This window comes from Pan troglodytes, chromosome 18, assembly GCF_028858775.2.
Source record: "Pan troglodytes isolate AG18354 chromosome 18, NHGRI_mPanTro3-v2.0_pri, whole genome shotgun sequence".
In the NCBI taxonomy this organism is placed as follows: domain Eukaryota; kingdom Metazoa; phylum Chordata; class Mammalia; order Primates; family Hominidae; genus Pan; species Pan troglodytes.
Genome location: NC_072416.2, coordinates 6,546,289 through 6,555,767, shown reverse-complemented (window position 1 = coordinate 6,555,767; position 9,479 = coordinate 6,546,289). Strand labels below are relative to the sequence as shown.

Genomic DNA, 9,479 nt, shown 5'->3' with positions numbered 1-9,479 from the left:
AGCATTGTGGGGTTTTTTTTTTGGATGGGGTCTTGCTGTGCTGCCCAGGCTGAGTGCAAGTGCAGTGTCACCATCATAGCTCACTGCAGTCTCAAACTCCTGGGCTCAAGCAGTCCTCTTGCCTCAGCCTCCCAAAGTGCTGGGATTACAGTCATGAGCCACTGTACCCAGCTGAGTTTTGTTGTTGTTGTTGTTTTGTTTTTTAAAACAAAACAGGGTCTCACTCAGTTGCCCAGGCTGGAGTGCAGTGGCACAATCATAGCTAACTGTAGCCTTGATCTCCTGAGCTCAAGCGATCCTCTCAACTCAGTCTCCCACATAGCTGGGACTACAGGCACATGTCACCATAGATAGCCACCTAATTTTTTTATTTTTTGTAGAGACGGGGTCTCTCTATGATGCCCAAGCTGGTCTCGACCTCCTGGATTCACGTGATCTTCCTGCCTCGGCCTCCCAAAGCACTGAGATTACAAGTGTGAGCTACTGTGCCCAGCCTGCCATTCTACTTTCTTTCTCTATGAATTTGACTCCTCTAGGTACCTTATATAAGTGGAATAACATATTAATAGTATCTGTCTTTTTGTGTCTGGCTTATTTCACTTAGCATAAGGTTTATCCATGTTGTAGCATGTGTCAGAATTTCCATCCTTTTCAAGGCTGAATAGTATTCCATTGCATGCTTGGCCTGGATTTAGTTTAGCTGTTTATCTGTCATTGGACAGTCTGGTTGCTTCTACATTTTGGCTATTGTGAAAAATGCTGCTATGGACATCGGTGTACAAGTATTTCTTCCAGACCCTGCTTTTGGTTCTTCTGGGTATGTAGCCAGAAATGGAATTGCTGAATCATATGGTAATTCTATTTTTAATTTTTTAAAGAATTGCCATACCATTTTCCAAAGTGATTGCACCGGCGTACATTCCTACCAGCAGTGCACAAGGATTCCGATTTCTCACATCCTCACCTACACTCCTTATTTTCTGGGTTTTGGATAGTAGCCATCCTAAGGGGTGTCAGATGGTATCTCATTGTGGTTTTGACTTTTATTTCCCTAATGATTAGGGATGTTGAACATCTTTTCATGTGCTTTTGGTTCTTTGTATGCCTTCTTTGGATAAGCGTCTATTCAAGTCCTTTGACCATATTTGAATCAGGTTGTTTGTTTTTTGTTGTCTAGTTTTAGGAGGTGTGTATATATTCTGGATGTCAATCTCTCATCAGATATATGATTTGCAAATATTTCTCCCATTCTGTGGGTTGTTTTTTTACTCTGTTGATAGTGTCTTTTAGCACAAATTTTAATTTTTTTCATGAACAGCTGAGCATGGTGGCTCACCCCTGTAATCCCAGTACTTTAGGAGCTGAGGCAGAAGGATCACTTGAGGCCAGGAGGTTGAGACCATCCTGGGCAACATAGCAAGACCCTGTCTCAATAAAAAATTAAAAAATTAGCCAGACGTGGTGGCATGCACCTGTAGCCCCAGCTACTTGGGGGGCTGAGGCAGTAGGACCAGTTGAGCCAGGTAGATAAAGGCTGCAGTGAGCCATGATTGTGCCACCTCGTTCTAGCCTGGATGACAGAGAGGGACCCTGTCTCAAAAAAAAAAAAAAAAGTTTTTTCATTAAGTTAAATTTGTCTTTTTTTTTTCCTTTGGTCCTTGAGTTTTTCTCACAATTTTTTAAAAACTTAATTTTGGAGGTGGCAGGGGAAGGAAGAGCGTCAGGATAAATAGCTAATGCACGTGGGGCTTAATATCTAGGTGATGGGTCTATAGCTGCAGCAAACCACCATGGCACATGTTTACCTGTGTAACAAACCTGCACGTCCTGCACGTGTCTCCCAGAACCTAAAATAAAATCATATATATATATATATATATATAATTTGAAAACTTTAAATTTTGAAAACTTTTGCAAGTGATACATGAATTAATTAATTTGTTTGCTTTTAGTCTTTTTTTTTTTTCCTCTGTCTGTTTTTTGACCCCAGGGAGCAAGCATTGAGTGATTCACCTCTTGGTTCATGATTGATCTCAGCACTGGTCTGTGCAAAGCCTCTCTTTTCTTTTGTAAAGCGTAGCTGGCATGCAGCCTGAGGGCAGAAACCCCAGGGGGGTGGTGGCCAAGATGGCAGCACAGACTTAGAGGGTAGCAATGGTGTGGCGCTGGCAGCAGAGGCAAGCCAGAGGCCTGTTGCTAAGAACAGGAATTCCCATGGCACAGTTTCTATCCAGAGACCCTGACTTGACCAATGTTTGGCTTCAGTTACTCTCACCTGTGGAACTGTCCAGAAGAGCACTAGAATCGCTTTAGGCCAGGAGTTTGAGATTAGGCTGGGCAACATAGTGAGACCTTGTCTCTATTTTAAATTTTTAATTACTTTTTTTTTTTTTGAGACAGAATTTCACTTTTGTTGCCCAGGCTGGAGTGCAATGGCACAATCTCAGCTCACTGCAACCTCCGCCTCCTGGGTTCAAGCCATTCTCCTGCCTCAGCCTCCCGAGTAGCTGGGATTACAGGCGCCTGCCACCACGCCCAGCTAATTTTGTATTTTTAGTAGAGACGGAGTTTCTCCATGTTGATCAGGCTGGTCTCGAACTCCCAACCTCAGGTGATCCGCCTGCCTCAGCCTCCCAAAGTGCTGGGATTACAGGCATGAGCCACCGCGCCTGGCCTAATTAATTTTTTTTTTAAAAAGAAAGAAATCATTGGGCCATGCATGGTGGCTCATACCTATAATCCAACACTTTGGGAGGCTGAGGCGGGAGGATTGCTTAAGCCTACGAGTTGGAGGCTACAGTGAGCTACGATTGTGCCACTAGGCTCCAGCCTGGGCAACAGAGTGAGATCCTATCTCTTATTAATAAATAAATAAATAAGTTAGAAGGCTGAGGAAGGCTTTCAGGGGGTGTGTGAAGCTAGAAAATCCTGGCAAACCGAAAGTGGTGATCACTCATTTTCTGGGTTCTCTCTCATGCCAACAAGAAGTGGGCTACCAAATGGGCTGGGCGCGATGGCTCACGCCTGTAATCCCAGCACTTTGGGAGGCCAAAGAGGGCGGATCAAGAGGTCAGGAGATCAAGAGACCATCCTGGCTAACACTGTGAAACCCTGTCTCTACTAAAAATACAAAAAAATTAGCCAAGCATGGTGGCGGGCGCCTGTATAGTCCTAGCTACTCGGGAGGCTGAGGCAGGAGAATGGCATAAACCCGGGAGGCAGAGCTTGCTGTGAGCCGAGATGGTGCCACTGCACTCCAGCCTGGGTGACAGAGCGAGACTCCGTCTAAAAAAAAAAAATAAGAAGTGGGCTACCAAAGATACTGCAGACCCTCCAGAAGGGACCTTCTCCCCAATGTCCAATGCAGGTATTTCCACTGTGACCTCATAACAGGGTCTGAGGGGACAAAGGACGTGGCAGATCCTGGTGGAGTGCTGGATGATGGGTGGTGGAGGTGAGGCCAGACCTACTGACCAAAGGACATGCTCCACCATCAGGGCAAGGACCTCTTATTACTCTGGACATCAGAATGTACATGCCATGGACAGGTGACTGCCCTCCTAGTCTCCCCTCTCCACAGGGGTTTTGGATGTTTTCTGTTTTCTGTTGTTTTTGTTTGTTTGTTTGTTTGTTTGTTTTGATACAGAGTCTCGCTCTGTCACCCAGGCTGGAGTGCAGTGGCGCGATCTCGGCTCACTGCAAGCTCCCCCTCCCGGATTCATGCCATTCTCCTGCCTCAGCCTCCCAAGTAGCTGGGACTACAGCCACCCGCCATTGCACCCGGCTAATTTTTTGTATTTTTAGTAGAGACAGGGTTTCACCGTGTTAGCCAGGACAGTCTCGATCTCCTGACGTCGTGATCCGCCCGCCTTGGCCTCCCAAAGTGCTGGGATTACAGGTGTGAGCCACCGTGCCCAGCTCTGTTTTTTTTTTTTTTTTTTTCCTGAGACGGAGTCTTGTTCTGTCGCCCAGGCTGGAATGCAGTGGCACAATCTCAGTTCACTGCAGTCTCCACCTCCCAGGTTCAAGCCATTCTCCTGCCTCAGCCTCCAGAGTAGCTGGGATTACAGGCGCCCACCACCATGCCTGGCTACTTTTTGTATTTTTAGTAGAGACAGGCTTTTACCACATTGGCCAAGCTGGTCTTGAACTCCTGGCCTCAAGTGATCCACCCGCCTTGGCCTCCCAAAGTGCTGGGATTACAGGCATGAGCCACCATACCTGGCCTGGGTTTTGGATGGTTTTATAGGTCTCTTTCTAGAATTACCCCCTTCATGGGCTGGGTTGGTCAAATTCCTCATTCAGCCATAGGTGGCCAGACTATGAGGACCCACATCCCAGACTGAGCAGAAATGCCAAGTTATCAAAGATACCAGTCCTAGATTTAGGAGGCTAAGACAGGAGGCTGAGATCAGGAGTTCGAGACCAGTCTGGCCAACATGGTGAAACCCCATCTCTACCAAAAATACAAAAAAAATTAGCCAGGTGTGGTGGCTCATGCCTGTGATCCCAGCTACTCGGGAGGCTGAGGCAGGAGAATCACTTGAACATGGGAGGCTGAGGTTGCCGTGAGCCAAGATCACACCACTGCACTCCAGCCTGAGTGACAGAGTGAGACTCTGTCTCAAAACAAAAACAAACAAACAAACAAAAAAACAGATTCCAGTCCTAGAGTGGGAAACAGTGGCTGGATAAAACTGGGTTGGGGCTGGGTACAGTGGCTCATGCCTGTAATCCCAGCACTTTGGGAGGCCCAGACAGGTGGACCATTTGAGGTCAGGAGTTCAAGACCAGCCTGGTTCAAGACCAACCCCATCTCTACTAAAAATACAAAAATTAGCCAGGCAATGGTAACGCATGCCTATAGTCCCAGCTACTCAGGAGGCTGAAGCAGGAGAATCGGTTGAACCTTGGAGGCGGAGGTTGCAGTGAGCCGCCGAGATTGTGCCATTGCACTTCAGCCTGGGTGACAGAGTGAGACTCTGTCTCAAAAAAAAAAAAAGAAAAAAGAAAGAAAAACTGAGTTTGCTCCCCCCAAGGAGGAAGTAAATGCATGGTCAGTGTGTGCAGATGTGTTTCTGTGGCTGTGAGTAAGGAAGGAGGGGATTTGTGGCTACTGGGCATCCAGGAAGGCATAGGCATTGCTGTCATTGCCCAAGTTCTCCTTTGCTCATCTCTGGCTACTGTCCCCTGCTTTTCACTTCCAGGTCCACATCTCCTCTAGTCTCAGCTCAGATGAGGCTGAGTACATGAATCAGGACGAAACCCATTCCGGCATCGCACTCCCAATAGGAGCAATAGATCCAGGAAGGGCACGAGGCTCCTTGAAACTCAAGGAGGAGGGCTTGATGGGGTTTGCAGGAAAGACTTTAGCTGTTACTGCTGCTGCTGGTTCTGGAGCTACCGTCTCTGTCCTGCCTCTGCAGGAGGACTGAGATTGAAGCCAATGAAAGGAGGCCAAGTCTGAGGTGCGGAGAGAAGCCAAGTTTGGATTTTGTCATTTGAAACCCTGAAGCCGGGGTGTCTGAAGTGGCACCTACTCATGGCCTCAGGCCTGGTGATATCATTTGCAGGGGCCAGTGCAAAATGAAAATGCAGGGCCCCTTGTTCAAAAAGCGGGTTAATGCCAGCACTTTTGGAGGCCGAGGCGGATGGATCGCTTGAGCCCAGGAGTTCGATTCCAGCTTGGCCAAGATGGCGAAACCTGTCTCTACGAAAAATACAAAAATTAGCTGGGCTAGCTGGGTGCAGTGGCTCATGTCTGTAATCCTAGCACTCTGAGAGGCCAAGATGGGAGGATCACTTGAGCTCAAGGATTCGAGACTAGCCTGGGCAACATGGCAAAACCCCATCTCTATAAAAAATACAAAAATTAGCTGAGTGTGGTGGCAAGTGCCGGTAGTCCCAGCTACTCTAGAAGCTGAGGTGGGAGGATCGCCTGAGACTGAAAGGTTGAGGCTGCAGTGAGCCATGATCATGCCACGATCATGCCACTGCACTCCAGCCTGGGTGACAGAGTGACTGTCTCTCTCTGTCTCTCTCTCTCTCTATATATATATATACACATGTATATATACGTATATATATATACACATGTATATATACATGTGTATATATACACGTATATATATACGTATATATACATGTATATATATACACATACATATATACATGTATATATACATGTATATATACATGTATATATGTATATATACATATATGTGTGTATATATATACACACACACACATATATATACATGTATATATATATCTGGGCATTGTGGCGCATGCCTGTAGTCCCAGCTACTCAGGAGACTGAGGCATGAGAATCACTTGAACCCGGGAGGCAGAGGTTGCAGTGAGCCGAGATTGCACCACTGTACTCCAGCCTGGGCGACAGAGTGAGATTGTCTCAAAAACAAAAAAAAAGTAAATATGTAGCTAGGCAAATAGCTAGGTGTAGTGGTGCACACCTTTGGTCCCAACTACTTGGGAGGCTGAGGCAAGAGGACTGCTTGAGCCCAGAAGGCGGAGATTGCAGTGAGCCAAGACTGCACCATTGCACTGCAGCCTGGGCAACAGAACTTAAACAACGAAAAAAAGAATAACAAAACTGGCCAGGCACAGTGGCCCACATCTGTAATCCCAGCACTTTGGGAGGCTGAGGCGGGAGGATCCCTTGAGGCCAGGAGTTTGAGACCAGCCTGGACGAAATAATGAGACCTTATCTCTACTAAAATTAAAAAAATTAAAAAAATAAATTTTCCAAGCGTGGTGGCACATGCCTGTAGTTCCAGACACTCAGGAGGCTGAGGCAGGAGAATGGTTTGAGCCTCAGAGATGGAGGCTGCACCTTTGGTCCCAACTACTTGGGAGGCTGAGGCAAGAGGATTGCTTGAACCAGGGAGGGAGCAGTGAGCTGTGATCATGCGAGTGTACTCCATGCTGGGTGACAGAGTGAGATTCTGTCTCAAAAAGAAGAAGAAGAATGATGCTAAGAACTTTGTGTGCAAGTCTGTGTGCAGATATATGCTTCATTTTTCTTGTGTAGATACCTAATTTCTGTGTCATATGGTAATTTTTTTTTTTTTTTGAGGCGGAGTCTCGCTCTGTCGCCCCAGGCTGGAGTACAGTGGCGCAATCTCACTGCAAGCTCCACCTCCTGGGTTCACACCATTCTCCAGCCTCAGCCTCCTGAAGCTGGGACTACAGGCGCCTGCCCCCGCGCCTGGCTAATTTTTTTGTATTTTTAGTAGAGACGGGGTTTCACCGTGGTCTCGATCTCCTGACCTGGTGATCCTCCTGCCTCGGCCTCCCAAAGTGCTGGGATTACAGGCGTGAGCCACCGCGCCCGGCCGGTAAATTTGTTTAACTTTTTTTTTTTTTTTGACAATTCAATGGTTTTGATATACTGACAGAGTTGTGCACCATTGCCACAATCAATTGTTGAACATTTTCATTATAGCAAAAAGAAGTCCTTATACCCTTTAACTATCAATTCCCTTTCCCCCTACCCTTATCCTCACCCTCCACCCTAAGCAACACTGATCTACTTTCTGTTTCTATGGATTTGCCTATTATGGACATTTTATATCAATGGAATCATGTAACATGTGGCTTTTATGTTTGGTTTTTTTCTCCTAACAGAATGTTTTCAAGGTTCTTCCATGTTGTAGTGTGTATCAATACTCAATTCCTTTCTATGGTTGGATAATACTGCACTGCATGGATAGATCACATTTTCTTCATCTATTCATTAGTTAATGGACATGTGATATGTTTCCGCCTTTTGACCATCATGAGTGACATTGGTAAGAACATTTGTGTACAAGTTTTTTGTAGACATAGGTTTTTATTTCTCTTCAGTATATATCTAGGAGTAGAATTTGTGGATCAAATGTTTAATATTTTGAGGAACTGCCAGACCGTTTTCCACAGAGGCTACAGCATTTTACATTTCCATCAGTAGTCCACAAGGGTTATAATTTCTCTACATCCTTGCCGACACCTATTACTTTTTCTCTTTTTTTTTTTTCAATTATAGTGACCCTAGTGGGTGTGAAGTGGTATCTCACTGTGGTTTTGATTTGCCTTTCCCTGGTAACTAATGATGTTTATATGTTTTTGTGGGCTTTTTGACCATTTGTATACTTTCTTCAGAAAAATGCCCATTTAGATATTTTGTCCTGTTTTTGTTTTTGTTTCTGTTTTTTTGTTTTTGAGACGGAGTCTCGCTCTGTCACCCAGGCTGGAGTGCAGTGGCCTGATCTCAGTTCACTGCACCCTCTGCCTCCCGGGCTCAAGCGATTCTCCTGCCTCAGCCTCTCGAATAGCTGGGATTACAGGCGCGTGGTACCATGCCCGGCTAACTTTTGTATTTTTAGTAGAGATGGGGTTTCTTTTCACCTCTTTGGCCATGCTGGTTTTGAACTCCGGACCCCAGGTGATGTACCCGTCTTGGCCTCCCAAAGTGCTGGGATTACAGGCTTGAGCCACCACGCCTGGCCCTTTTGTTCATTTTTAACTGGGTTATTTGTCTTCTTTTTCTTCTTCTTCTTCTTCTTCTTCTTCTTCTTCTTCTTATTATTATTATTATTATTATTATTATTATTATTATTGAAAGGGAGTTTTGCTCTTGTTGCCCAGCTGGAGTGCAATGGCGTGATCTCGGCTCACTGCAACCTCCACCTCCCAGGTTGAAGAAATTCTTTTGCCTCAGCCTTCCGAGTAGCTGGGATTACAGGCGCCCGCTACCACGCCTGGCAAATTTTTAGTATTTTCAGTAGAGATGGGGTTTTGCCATGTTGGCCAGGCTGGTCTCGAACTGTTGATCTCAGGTGATCCACCCGCCTCGGTTTCCCAAAGTGTTGGGGTTACAGGCGTGAGCCACCACGCCTGGCCGTCTTTTTATTATTGACTTGTAAGAGTTATTTATATATTCTAAATACAGTTCTCTGACAGACATATGACTTACAAATATTTTCCCCACTATTTTCACTTTCTTGACAGTGCCTTTGAAATACAAAAGTTTTAAATTTTGATGAAGTCAAATTCTTTGATTTATTTATTTATTTTTTGCTGCTTGTGTTTTTGGTGTTATGTCTGAAAATTTGCGTTTTGGTTTTTGTTTTTGTTTGAGACGGAGTCTGACTGTCACCCAGGCTGGAATGCAATGCCGCAATCTCAGCTCACTGCAACCTCCACCTCCCAGGTTCAAGCGATTCTCCTGCCTCACCCTCCCGAGTAGCTGGGGCTACAGGTACGCACCACCACGTCCAGCTAATTTTTTAATTTTTTGGTAGAGAGGGGGTTTCACCATGTTGGCCAGGCTGGTCTCAAACTCCTGACCTCAAGTGATCCACCCACCTTGGCCTCCCAAAGTCCTGACATTACAGGTGTGAGGCACCATGCCTGGCCAATCTTAACCATTCTTTAAGCATGCAGTTCAGTGGCATTAACCGTATTCACACTGTTGTGTG

General features: G+C 45.8%; 1 long non-coding RNA gene across 1 annotated transcript; it reads left to right on the top strand.

Annotated features, from left to right (window-relative positions):
• Positions 1-3,430: 3,430 nt before the first annotated feature.
• LOC129137386 (uncharacterized) lies at positions 3,431-9,043 on the top strand. Its single transcript, XR_008539911.2, has 3 exons — positions 3,431-3,548; positions 5,208-5,468; positions 7,648-9,043. It is a non-coding gene; the product is annotated as an uncharacterized LOC129137386 (long non-coding RNA).
• Positions 9,044-9,479: the final 436 nt, after the last annotated feature.